The sequence below is a fragment of the Phacochoerus africanus genome, chromosome 3, assembly GCF_016906955.1.
Source record: "Phacochoerus africanus isolate WHEZ1 chromosome 3, ROS_Pafr_v1, whole genome shotgun sequence".
In the NCBI taxonomy this organism is placed as follows: Eukaryota; Metazoa; Chordata; class Mammalia; order Artiodactyla; family Suidae; genus Phacochoerus; species Phacochoerus africanus.
Window position 1 is genome coordinate 94199934 of NC_062546.1, and position 14737 is coordinate 94214670.

Below are 14737 nucleotides of genomic sequence, written 5' to 3' on the forward strand. Positions count from 1 at the left end.
CACCTCCAGCCCCCTATCAGCTCATCTATGAAGAAACTAACTCAAGAAAGCCCCCTAGGGAGTTCCTGTTGTGGCTCAGTGGTAACGAACCCAACTAGTATCCATGAGGACGTGAGTTCAATCCCTGGCCTCTCTCAGTGGGTTAAGGATCCAGCATTGACATGAGCTGTGGTGTAGGTCACAGACATAGCTCAGAACAGGCTTCATTGTGGCTGTGGTGCAGGCTGGCAACTCTAGCTCTGATTTGACCCCTAGCCTGGGAACCTCCATATGCCGCAGGTGCAAAAAAACAAAACCAAAAAAGCCATCTAGTGAGGATGGGGACAGTGGGCACAAAGCCCGCCCACCTGCAGTCCACAGTGGGCACCCTGTAAGGGGCACTCAGAGCTGACTCCATCTGCCCCCCGACCTGCTCCTCCTCCCCCACTTCCTGTCTCAGTCAATGACATCATCACTCTCTTAGTCACTCAGACTGAATGACAAAGCAATATTCCAGCACATCTCCCATCAGTTGATGTTTTCCTTTTGTGGGAAAATACTCACAACATAAAATTCACCTTTTTAATTATTCTGACATGTACTGTTCAGTGGCATTGTGTACATTCACACTGTGGGGCCACAATCGCCATCTCCAGCACATTCTTGTCCTCTCCACCTGCACCCAGCCCCATTAAACACTAACTCCTTGGAGTTCCCGTCGTGGCACAACAGAAACAAATCCGACAAGGAACCATGAGGTTGCAGGTTCAATCCCTGGCCTCGCTCAGTGGGTTAAGGATCCAGCAATGCCATGAGCTGTGGTGTAGGTCGCAGATGCGGCTCAGATCCCATGTTGCTGTGGTTGTGGTGTAGGCCGACGACTACAGCTCTGATTAGACCCCTAGCCTGGGAACCTCCATATGTCAAAGACGTGGCCCTGATAAGCAAAAATAAATAAATAAACAAACAAACAAATAAATAAATAAACACTACCCCCCCCAGCCCCTGGCACCCACCCTTCTACATCCTGTCTCTGTCAATGTGATGATTCTAGGTGCCTCAACACGCGGAATCACCCAGAACGGGTCATTTTGTGACATATCACCAAGCAGCACATTCTCAAGTTTCATCCATGCCACAGTAGGTGTCAGAACCAACCCCCCCCCCCAGCCCCCGCCTTTTTTTGGCCATGCTGCAATATTTAGAGTTCCTGGGCCAGGGATCAGATCTGAGCTGCAGTTGCAACCTAAGCCTCATCAGTAGCAGTGCTGGATCCTTAACCCACTGTGCAGGGCCAGGGATCAAACCTACATCCCCAGTGCTCCCAAGAGCTGGCAATCCCATTGTGCCACACCAAGAACTCCTCCCCCCTTTTGAAAGCTGAGTAATAGTTCATGGTATGTAAAAGACCACATTCAAAAAATCCAGGCATTCCCTGGTGGTGGCAAAACATGTTAAGTACCCAGTATTGTCAGTGCTGTGGCATGGGTTCAACCCTTAGCCTGGGAAACCCGGGAACTTCTACATGCTGTGAGTGCGGCGCAAAAAAAAAAAAAATCATTCCTCAGTCTATTTTTTAACTTTTTAAATTATTTTTATTATAGTTAATTTTCAATGCTGTGTCAATTTTTGCTGTACAGCAAAGTGGCCCGGTTATACATACATATATATATATATATATATATATATATATATATATATATATATAATATACACATTCTTTTTCTTGCATTATCCTCCATCATAAAAATATAGAACGATTCACAAATTTCTGTGTCATCCTTGCACAGGGGCCATGCTAATCTTCTCTGTATCATTACAATTTTAGCATGTGTCCTGCCAAAGCAAGCACCGTTCCTTAGTCTATTTTTAATAAAGTTTTTTGGAAAGGAAATTAATGCACAGTTTATTTTTGTTTTTGCTTTTTAGGGTCGCACCATGGCATATGGAAGTTCCCAGACTATGGGCTGAATTGGAACTGTGTCTGTGACCTACACCACAGCCACAGCAATGCCAGATCCTTAAACCAATGAGCAAGGCCAGGGATTGAACTCACATCCTCATGGTAACAGCTGAGCCACAATGGGAACTCCCATCAGCCTTCTTTTATACTAAAAGGGGAGGAAGTGTAGCTGGTTGTTGCAAACTTGTGGTGTCAGAATCCTTTGCTCCTGTAGCTGTCCATGTAAGTCTGGCCAAGATGTTCCTGTAAACCCACAACAAGGCAAATGCTATTCCCTGTCCTGCAACTTTTTCTCTCTGTGTGAATGAAAGAGTGTTACACCCTTAAAGGTCAGAGCCTTGAAATGGGCTTTCTGTATATTTCAGGCTCTAGGCAACATTCTTTTACAAAAGGCACAGAGCCAGCATGACTCAGCACAGGCAGCAGAACGCAAGGGTCAGAACTCAGGGAATAGATCCAATATGGAGTCAGGTTTGTTCTCTGTAACATCTCCAGTCCTGGGAACTGCCTCAGGGGCTTCACAGATGCCAAGAGCCCTGTGGAATTAGGTTTAGGGACAAGGTCAGAAGCAGAGGTCTGCACAGATGCTGCAGTCAACCACGCCCCACATTTGCTAGCCCCTTCTTTCACAGCTGGCTACCCCAGCTCTTCCTGTGGGGCCCTCAGGGGGAGTGGGGTGAGGGTGGAGGATTGCGGGGGGGAGATTGGGGTGAGGTGGGGGTTAGGGGAGGCAGCAGCAGCTGCCCTAAGGGAGGTCTTGTCAGAGGATGGGGGTGAGTGCACTTAGCCCTCAGGCCCCAAGCCCCAGTGCCGTAGTGCTCAGCTCAAGTTCTACTGCTGCTTTCTTTCTTTCCTTTTTTTTTTTTTGTCTTTTCTAGGGCCGCTCCTGCAGCATATGGAGGTTCCCAGGCTAGCAGTCTGATCGGAGCTGTAGCCTCTGGCCTAACCCAGAGCCACAGCAACGTGGGATCCAAGCCACGTCTGCGACCTACACCACAGCTCATGGCAACGCCAGATCCTTAACCCACTGAGCAAGGCCAGGGATCGAACCCGCAACCTCATAGTTCCTAGTCGGATTCGTTAACCACTGCGCCACAATCGGAACTCCCACCTACTGGGGCTTTCTTACTTGACCTTACCTCTCTGGGAAACCAGAGAGGCCTCAGTTCAAGAAGGAAGGCTGCTCCTTGACCCATCTACCCATTCAAGAACCATATTTCTGAACCAGCTAAGAGCTGGGACCATGGAGTATAACCTGCTTGTGTACAGACTTACACCCACTCCCATTTTCAGCCCTGTCCAATCCTCCCCCCAGTCTGGCCCACCCCCACCCCATTCAGGCTCCACCTTCCTCTCTATGATGATTAATATCTCATGCTTCTTGCTTTTTAGCTCCCTAAATGTTGTGCCCATCTCTGATCTTTTTTCAGTTTCTTTCCTCATTTCTTTGTCTTTCGGGTTTATACCTGTTTAGATCCTTCCATTAACTTTTAGTGATGTTTCCAGTAGGTAGTAGAGATAAATTCTGGTGTTCCAGCTGTCATATATTTTTTTGGCCACACTCAGAGCATGCAGAAGAAGTTCTGTGGCCAAGGATGGAACCTGCGCCACAGCAGTGACCTGAACCACAACAGTGACCATTCTGGGTCTTTACCCCACTAAACCACCAGGGAACTCCTTGGTTGCCATAGTTCACAAGCATCTCCTTCCAATTTAATTTTTACAATGATTTATGGAGTTTGGATATTCATGATGGTAAAATAGCATTTGTTTCTCTGAGAAATTTGGAAAAATATAAAATTACAAAGAAGAATGTAAAGATCACCATCATCCCAGAAATCAAGAAATCACCACTCTTAGCCCTTTACTGTATGTGCATATATATATATATATATATTTTTTTTTTTTTTGTCTTTTTAGGGTTGCACCCTCGGCATATGAAGTTCCCAGGCTAGGGGATCTATACCACATCTGGCCTACACCACAGCCACAGCAATATCAGATCCAAACAGCATCTGCCACCTATACCACAGCTCATGGCAATGCCAGATCCTTAAACCACTGAGCAAGGCCAGGAATCAAACCCATGTCCTCATGGATACTAGTCAGGTTCGTTACCGCTGAGCCATGACAGGAACTCCTATATATATTCTTTAAAGGAGAAAAAGGAACCTCTTTTCTGCTTTCTTGAATTTGATGCCCACTCTTGGAGGCTGCTGGCTGCACCAAGGCTTTTCTTGCTGGGAGACACTTGCAAAGCCTTGATTGGACACATCAAATATTCTGTTCACACTGATACTGGTGCCTCTCAGTTTCCCCACTGACCTGCCTTCTCTGCCCCAACTTCCCCATCCCTCCACTTTCCTCGGCCTGCACTGCCCAATTCCAATGAAGGTGCTCAAGTTTAAGTCAAAACCTCAGTTCTCAGAGTCCCCATCGTGTCTCAGTGGTTAACGAATCCGACTAGGAACGATGAGGTTCTGTGTTCGATCCCTGGCCTCGCTCAGTGAGTTAAGGATCTGGCATTGCCGTGAGCTGTGGTGTAGGTCGCAGACTCAGCTCAGATTCCACATTGCTGTGGCTGTGGTGTAGGCCAGTGGCTACAGCTCCGATTAGACCCCTAGCCTGGAAACCTCCATATATGCCACAGCTGTGGCCTTAGAAAAGACCAAAAAAAAAAAAAAAAAAACCCTCAGTTCTCACTTGCAGTGCCTGGGGAGGGTGAAGGAGGGTGATCAGGGGACATGGAGTGCCCTTCCCCACTGTCATCCCCAGGAAATGTTGCCAGCTTGTGAGAGGACCAAGGAACATGCCCATGATGACCTCAAGGCAGTCCAGTCTCCTGCTAACTCCTCTGGCCCAAGTCCGGCCCTTGGTGATCCCTGATGGGGAATTTCCAGAATCTTTTGGGAATCAATGGGGACTGGGGCTATTTGGGGTGTTGGTACTGTAAATTGACAGTTGTTTAAACCACCAAACCAAAATCACCCACAGTATGGGTCTTAATGAATTGATTGAAATTCTGAATCCTGAACTTGGGCCAAATGGAAAAGTGTTCACACCGAAGATGAAAGAAACGGAAATCAGAAAAACAAACAGATGTAGTCCCCCCCACCCCTCCGCTGAGTTCCCTGTAAGTAACAGATATTTTCAGAAAGTCACCTATGAGTCAGAAACTTATGTTTTGCTGGTAGGTGTGTACACGAAAAAATGCTTTTGCGAAGTACTTTTTCAGTAGTGTTGAGAGCCTTAAAATGTGATATCTTTTGGAGTTCCCATTGTGGCACATTTGATCCCTGGCCTTGCTCAGTGGGTTAAGGATCCAGCATAGCTGTGAGCTGTGGTGTAGGTCGCAGACGTGGCTCGGAGCTGGCGTTGCTGTGGCTCTGGCGCAGGCCGGCAGCTGTAGCTCCAACTGGACCCCTAGCCTGGGAACCTCCATATGCCATGGGTGCGACCCTAAAAAGACAAAAAGACAACAACAGAAAAAGCCCTATCTTTTGATCTAGTAATTGTACTTCTGGGACTCCAGCCTAAGGAAACAATTCTAGTTGTAGTAGAAATGTTCTGCAGCAAAATATCAATTGCAGTGTTATTAGTGGTGTTAAAAATGCCCAACAGTAGAACAGTTTCATGGATTATATTTGTGAAAAGTTTATTACAATATGAGTAAATGATTATTATTGAAATAAATTAAAACGACTAAGCCTAATTAATATTTACCACACATTTTGATGATGGCTGTCAAGACAAAAGTCATGTGTACATTAAGGGGTTCCCGTAGTGGCTCAGTGGATTAAGAATTCCAGTAGTATCCATGAGAATGTGGTTTGATCCCTGGTCTCTCTCAGTGGGTTAGGAGCTGGCGTTGCCACAAGTTGCTGAGTAATTAGCAGATGCAGCTCAGATCTGGTGTTGCCATGATTGTGGCATAAGGTACAACTGCAGCTGTGATTCCACCAAGTTTCAGGTGCTGCAGTTGTGGCCATAAGAAGAAAAAAAATGATGGCAGGATGGGCCCTCAGTGCTTTGGTCGAGCAGTCCCCTTAGATGGTTAGATGCACGTCTCAGGAAGAATTTTAATGAACCCAGAATCTTGCATCTCCCCATATGCTTGACTGTATGGATCCCCAGCAGAAAATCAAAAGTGATCTGGCCTCTCCCCTGTGGCTTCGGAGCAGTTCCCACAGAACTAAGAAGTGTCTCCCAGGCTACAGTCCTTGGTGAGCCCCTGAATTAGACTTATACTGACTTATACTCAGCTCTCCCGCTGTGTGCTTTTCTTTAAGTGGACCCAGCCCTCCAAGCTGGTCCCTGTCTCCACCCCAGGCACAGCTTAGCCATGAGGTCTCCGGTAACTGCGGTGCTCTGACCCCCTTTCCTCCTTGTGTCCTTCCTTCTATTCCTCTGTCCCACCTCTGGGCACGTGCATGAATTGAACTTCCCTCTCCATCCACAGAACTCTGCACCTGGTCAGTCATGCTCAGTCTTCCAGTGTCTCTTCCTCCAAGAAGTCTTCCCTGATCCTCAGACCAGGTTAGGCTCTCTTTGTTCTCCATCTCTCCCACCCAACACATACACAGATGGATCATCACTGTAACTAAATAGTCATCTACCTATTGTGTGTTTTTAATTTTACTTTTAGGGCCACACCTGTGGCATTTGGAAGTTCCCAGGCTAGGGGTTGAATCGGAGCTGCAGATGCTGGCCTATGTCACAGCCACAGCAACTTGGGATCCGAGTTGTGTCTGTGACCTACATCACAGCTTGTGGCAATGCCAGATCCTTAACCCCCTGAGTGAGGCCAGCGATCAAACACACGTCCTCATGGATATTAGTTGGGTTCATTACCGCTGAGCCACAGCAGGAACTCCATGCCTATTGTGTGATAATGGCTGTTTTGTCTCCAGACCACAGGACCCTTTGGGATTATATAGCCAACATCTCTGGCAACAAACCCTGCTGGCAGATAGTAAGTGAGTGCTCCAAGCCCTTTAGATAAGTAAATGAACAAGTGAAAGTTAATGATTCTGCCAGCTCCACCAGAGGCCAGGGGCTGTGAGTACCTTTCTTGTCTGCTGCCTGAGCCTGCAGGAACCATCTGCTCCCATGGTACTGAAGAAAGCAATTGTTGCTCATTTATTTATTCATTAGTTCAACATGTATCTGTTGAGATCCAGCGATTGCCAAGCACTATTCTAGGCATTTGGGATTGCTGTAGGCAGGAAACATAACAGGTTATAAATGACACAACCCCGCCCTAATGAGATTACATTTTATATTGAGGGAGACGGCAGGGCAAATAAACAGGAAACTATGCTGTAAGCTAGTGGTAGGGCCAGATGGGATTTGGGAAAAGTGGAGTTGGGGGGAAATTTACTTTTTTTTCTTTTGTTTTTTCCCTTTTTTGGCCACACTCATGGCGTGCAGAAGTTCCTGAGCCAAGGATTGAACACACACCACAGCAGGGAAAACACTGGATCCTTAACCCTCTGAGCCACCAGGGAACTTGAAGATAACAGGTTTACATCACCTCACCTATATGGAAATTTTTAGCTCTCAAATGTTTTGCTTTTATGCCACATTTTATCCATGCTCCTAGGTAGTTTCAAGAAGAAGCAAGGGGGAAAAAAAAGAAGCAACAAGGAGTCTTCCCCCCACCCCCCACCCCTTTTTGGCCACCTGACGGCACATGGAGCTCCCAGGCCAGGGATCAAATTCGAGCCAAGCTGTGAACTAAGCCTCAGCTTCAGCAACACTGGATCCTTAATCCACTGTGTGGGGTCAAGGATCAAACCTGAGTCTGAGTGCTCCCAAGATGCTGGCAATCCTGTTGCGCCATAGCAGGAGCTCCTTTTATTTATTCATTCATTTATTTTTTGGTTGTGCCTGCAGCATGCAGAAGTTCCTAAGCCAGGGATCGAACCCATGCCACAGTAGTGACAACACTGTATCCTTAACCTGCTGGATCACCAGGGATCTTTGAAAACTTTTTTTTTTCTTTTTTAGCTACAATTGAGTTATATGGAAGTTCCTGGGCCAGGGACTGAAGCTGAGTTTTAGCTGCAATCTACTGCAGCAATGCTGGATCCTTAACCCATGATGCCTGGCTAGGGATTGAACTGGTAACACTACAGAGGCAACAGGATCCTCAACCTGCTGCACCATAGCAGGAACTCTGGGGGTGCGGTTTTGTATAGAATCATTGGGAAAGGCTTCATGGGAAGGTGACAGTTGAGCAAAGACTGGCATGAAGTAACAGAGCGAGCTATGTGGCAATCAGATAGTGAGCAAGCCAGATGAAAGGCAAGGTGCCTGGGGAATATTGAATTTGAGATAAACGTTAAATTCTCCTTTAGTGTGACTGTGTCCCAAATATTGCATGGGACAATACTAAAAATTTTCCACTGACTGTCCAGAATTAAGATATCTGCACTGAATTATTGCACTTGTTACAGTAAGAATTATTCTTATCATAATTTGAAAAGCATTAGGGAGTTCCCATTTTAGCTCAGCATGTTACAAGTCCAACTAGTATCCATGAGGTTGCGGTTCAACCCCTGGCTCACTCGGTGGGCTAAGGATCTGGCGCTGCTGTGAGTTGTGGTGTAGGTTGCAGATATGTCTCAGATCTGGCATTGCTATGGCTGTGGTGAGGGCCAGCAGCTGCATCTCTCATTGGACCCTTAGCCCAGGAACTTCCATATGCCAAGGCTGTGGCCCTAAAAAACAAAAAGAAAAAAAGAAAGAAAGAAAGAAAATCATCCAATAAAAGTTCAAGATAAATGAGCAGGGAGCATTTATTTTTTCGTCTTTTTTAGCCCTGCATCCGCAGGAAATATGGAAGTTCCCAGGCTAGGGTTTCCAATTGGAGCTGCCAGCCACAGCAATGCTAGATCAAAGCCTTGTCTGTGACCTACATCAGAGTTTGAGGCATTTCCAGACCCTTAACCTACTGAGAAAGGCCAGGCATCGAACCTGCATCCTCATGGATGCTAGTCAGGTTCGTTACTGCTGAGCCACTATGGGAATTCCTGACCTCTTAAGAGGACACTAGTCATTGGATTAGGACCTCCCCTCACCCACCATGACTGCATCTTAATTTAATCACATCTGAAAAAACCCAATTTCCAAATAATGTCACATTCATGATACTAGTGATAAGGGATGCTGTTCAGCTCATAACATTTAGTTCCAAGGACTCCAAGACACTCTGGGTTTCTTTATAACATTAAGAACTGCTTTATAACATTTATATGATAAAGTTCATAACTACAAGATGTACAGTGCAGTGTCGTCTTACATCGGTACATACACATTAAACCAAATTATTTTTCCATCCCCTCAGAAGGCTATGGCATATCCCATCCCAGCCCTTGCCTGCAGTGTTGGGAACCCCAAGACCACCATCACTTCTAACATAAATTGCAGGTTTGAGGGACCCTAGGACAACCTCCAGTTTGGACAATTCACTAGACCAACTCATAGAACACACTATAAGTTGTTATGCTCATGGTTATGGTTTATCACAACAAAAGGACTAAAATCAGCCAAAGGGAGAGACACCTGGGGCAGAATCCAGGTGGGTCCAAGCTCCATGCTTCTAGCTGTCCTCTCTATGGGATCGTGGACATGCTGACTTCTCCCAGCACCAAAGTATGACACTGTAAGTATTGCCAGCTGGGGATGTTCACCTGAGTCTTGGTATCCAGAGAAGGTTTGTTGGGGCTTGGTCATATATGTATGATGGGCCATCTGCATGTTTAGGTTAAATCCTCCAGTCCCTCTGAAGGTCAGCCTGACAATGCATAGCTCCAAGCTCCCACCATAAGTCAGATTTTAGACTAGGCAGTGAGGTATAAACAGAGAGAGTCCTACTAGACAGGACATTCCAAGGGGTTGAGACCACTTCCCAGGAGCTAAGGGCCAAGGCCAGATCACAGCATATGGAAGGTCCTGAGCCAGGGATTGAATCTGAGGCTTAGCTTCTGCAGCACGATCTTTAACCCACTGTGCCCAGCTGAACCAGCACCTCTGCAGTGACCTGAACCACTGCAGTTGAATTCTTTTTTTTTTGATAGTTGATTTACAGTGTTCTGTCAATTTCTGCTGTACAACAAAGTGGCACGGTTATACATATATATACATTTTTTTCTCACATTATCTTCCATCATGTTCCATCACAAATGATTGGATATATTTCCTTGTGCTATACAGCCGTGTAGTTGAATTCTTAACCCACTGCACCACAGGGAGAACTCTAGCATAATGTTTTCAAGTTTTATTATTCAAGGTTGAATAATACTCCATTGGATAGATTTATCACATTTTATTTTCCATTCATCAGCTGATGAACATTTGGCTAGTTTCCACTTCTTGGTTATTATAAATAATGCTGCTGTGAACCTTAGTGTATAAGTTTGCATGTGGGTATGTGCTTTAAATTCTCTTGGGCTTATACCTAAGAATTGCTGGATCTTATGCTAACTCTATGTTTAACTATTTGAGAAGCTACCAGAGTGTTCTCCAAAGCAGCCGCACCATTTTGCATACCCAGGAGCAGTGTTAAAGGATTTCAATTTCTACACATCCTCACCAACACTTGGTACTGTCTGTTTTTGTTTGTTTTTAAATTACAGCCATTCTAGTGGGTGCATTTGTGGTTTATCAATGTGGTTTTGATTTGCATTTTCCTATTGACTAATTATATTGAGCATTTTGTCATGGGCTCATTGGCCGTTTCTATATCTTCTTTGGAGAAATGTCTACGCAGATCCTTGGCCATTTTTTATCTTTCTGTTGTTTTAGGGCTGCACCTGTGGCACATGGAAGTTCTCAGGCTAGGGGTTGAATTGGAGCTACAGCTGCCAGTCTACACTACACCACAGCCACAGCAACACCAGAAACGAGTCATGTCTGCAAACTACACCACAGCTCACAGCAATGCCAGATCCTTAACCCACTGAGTGTGGCCAGGAAGTGAACCCAAATCCTCATGGATAATAGTCGGGTTCATTACTGCTGAGCCACAATAGGATCTCCTCTTGTTTCTTTCTTTCATTCTTTCTTTCTTTCTTTCTTTCTTTCTTTCTTTCTTTCTTTCTTTCTTTCTTTCTTTCTTTCTTTCTTTCTTTCTTTCTTCTTTCTTTTTTTTTGTCTCCTTGCCATTTCTTGGGCCGCTCTTACGGCACATGGAGGTTCCCAGGCTAGGGGTCCAATCAGAGCCGTAGCCACCAGCCTATGCCAGAGCCACAGCAACGCAGGATCCGAGCCACATCTGCAACCTACACCACAGCTCACGGCAACGCTGGATGGTTAACCCACTGAGCAAGGGCAGGGATCGAACCCGCAACCTCATGGTTCCTAGTCGGATTCGCCAACCACTGCGCCACCGCGGGAACTCCTCTTGTTTCTTTCTTAACAGCATTTCATGAAGCACAAAATGATACATTTTGGTGTAATTCACTTTATGTTTTTTCTTTTGCTGTCTGTGTTTTTTCTGTCATGCTTAAGAAACTATTGCCTAATCCATGGACAAGGACATGAAGATTTAGTCCTATGTTTTCTTTGTAGAGTTTATGGTTTACATCTGACATTTAGGTCTTTGATCCATTTTATGTTCTTTTGTTTATTTATTTGCTTATTTTGGCTGCACCCATGGCATACAGAAGTTCCTGGGACAGGGATCAAACCTGTGCTACAGCAGTGACAATACAAGATCCTTAACCTGCTGAGTCACAAGGGAAATCCTAAGTTCTTTTTTTTTTTAACTTTATTTTTTTAAAATGAGAGTTGCAACATTTATTTCAGGTTCTCTCTCTCTCTCTTTTGGGGGGGGATTTTTTTTTTCTTTTTTGCCACACAGACAGTACATGGGAATTCCTGGGCCAGGGATTGAACCTATGCCATACAGCAGCAACCAGAGCCACAGTGGTGAGAATGCAGGAGCCTCAACCTGCTAGGGCATCAGAAAACTCCCTTTTTTTAACTTTAAAATAAACTTTATTTAGGTTCACATCAGCTCATAAATGGTATGAGGTAGGAGTCCGACTTCATTCTTTTACATGTTGTTGTCCAAAATGCCATTTGTTGAAATTACTATTCTTTCCCCATTGAATTGTCTAGGTACACTTGTCAAAAATCAATTGAGCATAGATGTATGGGTTTCCTTCTTGACTCTCTCAATTCTGTTCCATTGGTCTGTATGTATATTCTTAAGTCAGTTACCACACTGTTTTGATTATTATAGCTTTGTGTTAAGTTTTGAAATCAGGAAGTATGAGTCCTTTAACTTCATTGTGTTTTTTTCCAAGATTGTTTTTGACCTTTTAAATTTTTTTATTATTTTTTCTTTATAGGGCAGCACCTGTGGCATATGGAAGTTCCTGGGCTAGGGGTCAGATCTGAGCTGCATCTGCAACCTACATACACCACAGCTTGTGTCAATGCTGGATACTTAACCCACTGAACAGGGCCAGGGATCAAACCCACATCCTCATGGATACTTGTTATATTCCCACAATGTGAACTCCTGTTTTTGTCTTTCTTTCTTTTTTTGGTCTTTTGTATTTTTAGGGCTGCATCCACAGTATATGCAGGTTCCTGGGCCAGGGGTTGAATTGGAGCTGTAGCTGCTGGCCTATGCCACAGCCACAGCAACACCAAATCTGAGCTGTCTGCAACCTATACCACAGCTCACAGCAAAGTCTGATCCTTAACCCACTGAGTGAGGCCAGGGATTGAACCCACAACTTCATGGTTCCTAGTTGGATTCATTTCCGCTGTGCAACTAAGGTTAATTTGTGTTTCCTCAGGGGCTGAGTATCTTTCCATGTGTTCACTGGCAATGTGGATCTCTTTTTCTGCCTGTGGCCAGGGATCGATCCTGCATGCTAATGAATGCTAGTCAGATTCGTTAACCACTGGGCCACAACAGGAACTCCAATAAATAAATAATTTTTTAAAAAACAAAAAGTGTTGCTTGCTCTTAGCCAGGTGACACAATCAATTTTAACTTTGACTTCAGGACTAAGACTGCCCTTTGTCTCAGGGAAGCCAAGGACTTGCTTCCTGTTTGCAAGTCTGTACAGGAATTTCACCCCATTTCATAGCCAGTGTTTTCCTTTCCAAATATTTCAACCTGTTTGCCTAATAATTAGAGGAATGACCATTCATGTGCTGGACATAGGATACCTACTGGAACATGTTCAAAATGTGGGCTGTCACATGTACTCGTCAGCCAACTTCGCAATGAATGAAATGGAGCCAGGACCAGCCAGCTCTGAATTCCTGTCTGACCAGCACTGCAAGACCCAAGGCAGATTTCTTAACTGCTTCGGCTTTGCTTTCCTCACAGACAAAGGAGGTGTGTGAAATAATCTCTAAGGTAACTTCTTGATCTAACTTTTCATGATTCTAAGGCAGAATGTGAGGCTCTGTCAAAAAATTCCTTGGCTCTGGGAGTTCCCATGAAAGCTACATGAAATCAGCAAATTTTGGCATTCCCTGGTGGCTCAGAAGGTTAAGGATCCAATGTTATCACTGCTGTGGCATGGACTCAATCCCTGGCCCAGGGACTTCTATATGCTGCAGGCATGGCCAAAAAAAAATTTCTTGGCCATGAAACGTCTCTCTTCTATCATTTCCATCAAGCTGGATAAATGCTGGTGCGCTCACATCTCTGGACAAATATTAGGGATGCTCCATTTTTCATAGGCCCAAGTCGAAAGCACAGAGTCAAGGAGTTTACCCACCTGCTATTAGGCAAGTGTCTTGGCTGCTCACCTAGAAACAGACTAGCATCATCTTTGTAATTTACACCAGTAATCATCAAGTAAATTCCCTAAAGTGGTGGGTTGCCTCTTGGCTGCAAAAATGTCCTGCTTGCCACCTGCTTGTCACTAAGTGGAATCTAATTTATTTTCTGAGGTGTGGTACAAATACTTTTCCTCTAAATTGAGATATTGAGTTATCCACGGACAAAGAGGAACCACTGATAAGAAAGGTATCATCTTGCCTTTGAATTTGCATAAACATAAAATATTAAGTTTATTGGGTGTAAGGTAGGTCAGCTTCTAGTCAGACCTGTTAGTTTCAAAAGTTGGCAACAACCTGCTGCTGTCAGGAGTTACAGGTTGAAAGCAACTAAGGTCAGTTGAATTTACTTGGTGTTGGAATTCAGATGAGAGCAGACTGGCAAGTGGAGGTTAACTATCACACAGTTAAAAGCAGGGAGGGTCCGTGATCCCAGATGACTCAAGATGCCAGTGCAGTGTGGCAAGTGATGTCGAGAAAGGCAGCACAGGAGTTCTGTAGCTAAGTCTTGTGTGAGCAAAGGCAAATTTGGGGGATGTAAATGTAAAATCAAAATACATTTGAGAACATTGGTTTGGTGACAGTGATCAGACATACCATGTAGGTTATTGTTCATTTACGAAATTAGAGGAAGCAATAAGGAAAACTGAAAAACATGGCATGAATATAAAGAGATTGTCTGAAAAGAAGAGAAAGGATTTGAGTTACTAGAAGCCCCTGAAGGAAAGAGAATTTCACTCAGGAATAGGAAACTCTACATAAATAAGACTAGGTAGGAAATAGGCCAAATACGAACCTTACACTTAATTTAAAAATTTGGGAGTTCCTGTCGTGGCTCAGAGGTTAACGAACCCAACTAGCATCCATGAGGACTCGGATTCGATCTCTGGCCTCAATCAGTGGGTTAAGGATCCAGCGTTGCTGTGAGCTGTGGTGTAGGTCTGGGATGTGGCTCAGATCTGGTGTTGCTGTGGCTGTGGT

At 44.8% G+C, this 14737-nt stretch overlaps 1 non-coding gene across 1 annotated transcript; it reads right to left on the reverse strand.

The window, feature by feature from the left end:
* Positions 1 to 1724: 1724 nt before the first annotated feature.
* LOC125123849 (U6 spliceosomal RNA) lies at positions 1725 to 1831 on the reverse strand. Its single transcript, XR_007134218.1, has one exon. It is a non-coding gene; the product is annotated as a U6 spliceosomal RNA (small nuclear RNA).
* Between the last annotated feature and the right edge of the window lie 12906 nt (positions 1832 to 14737).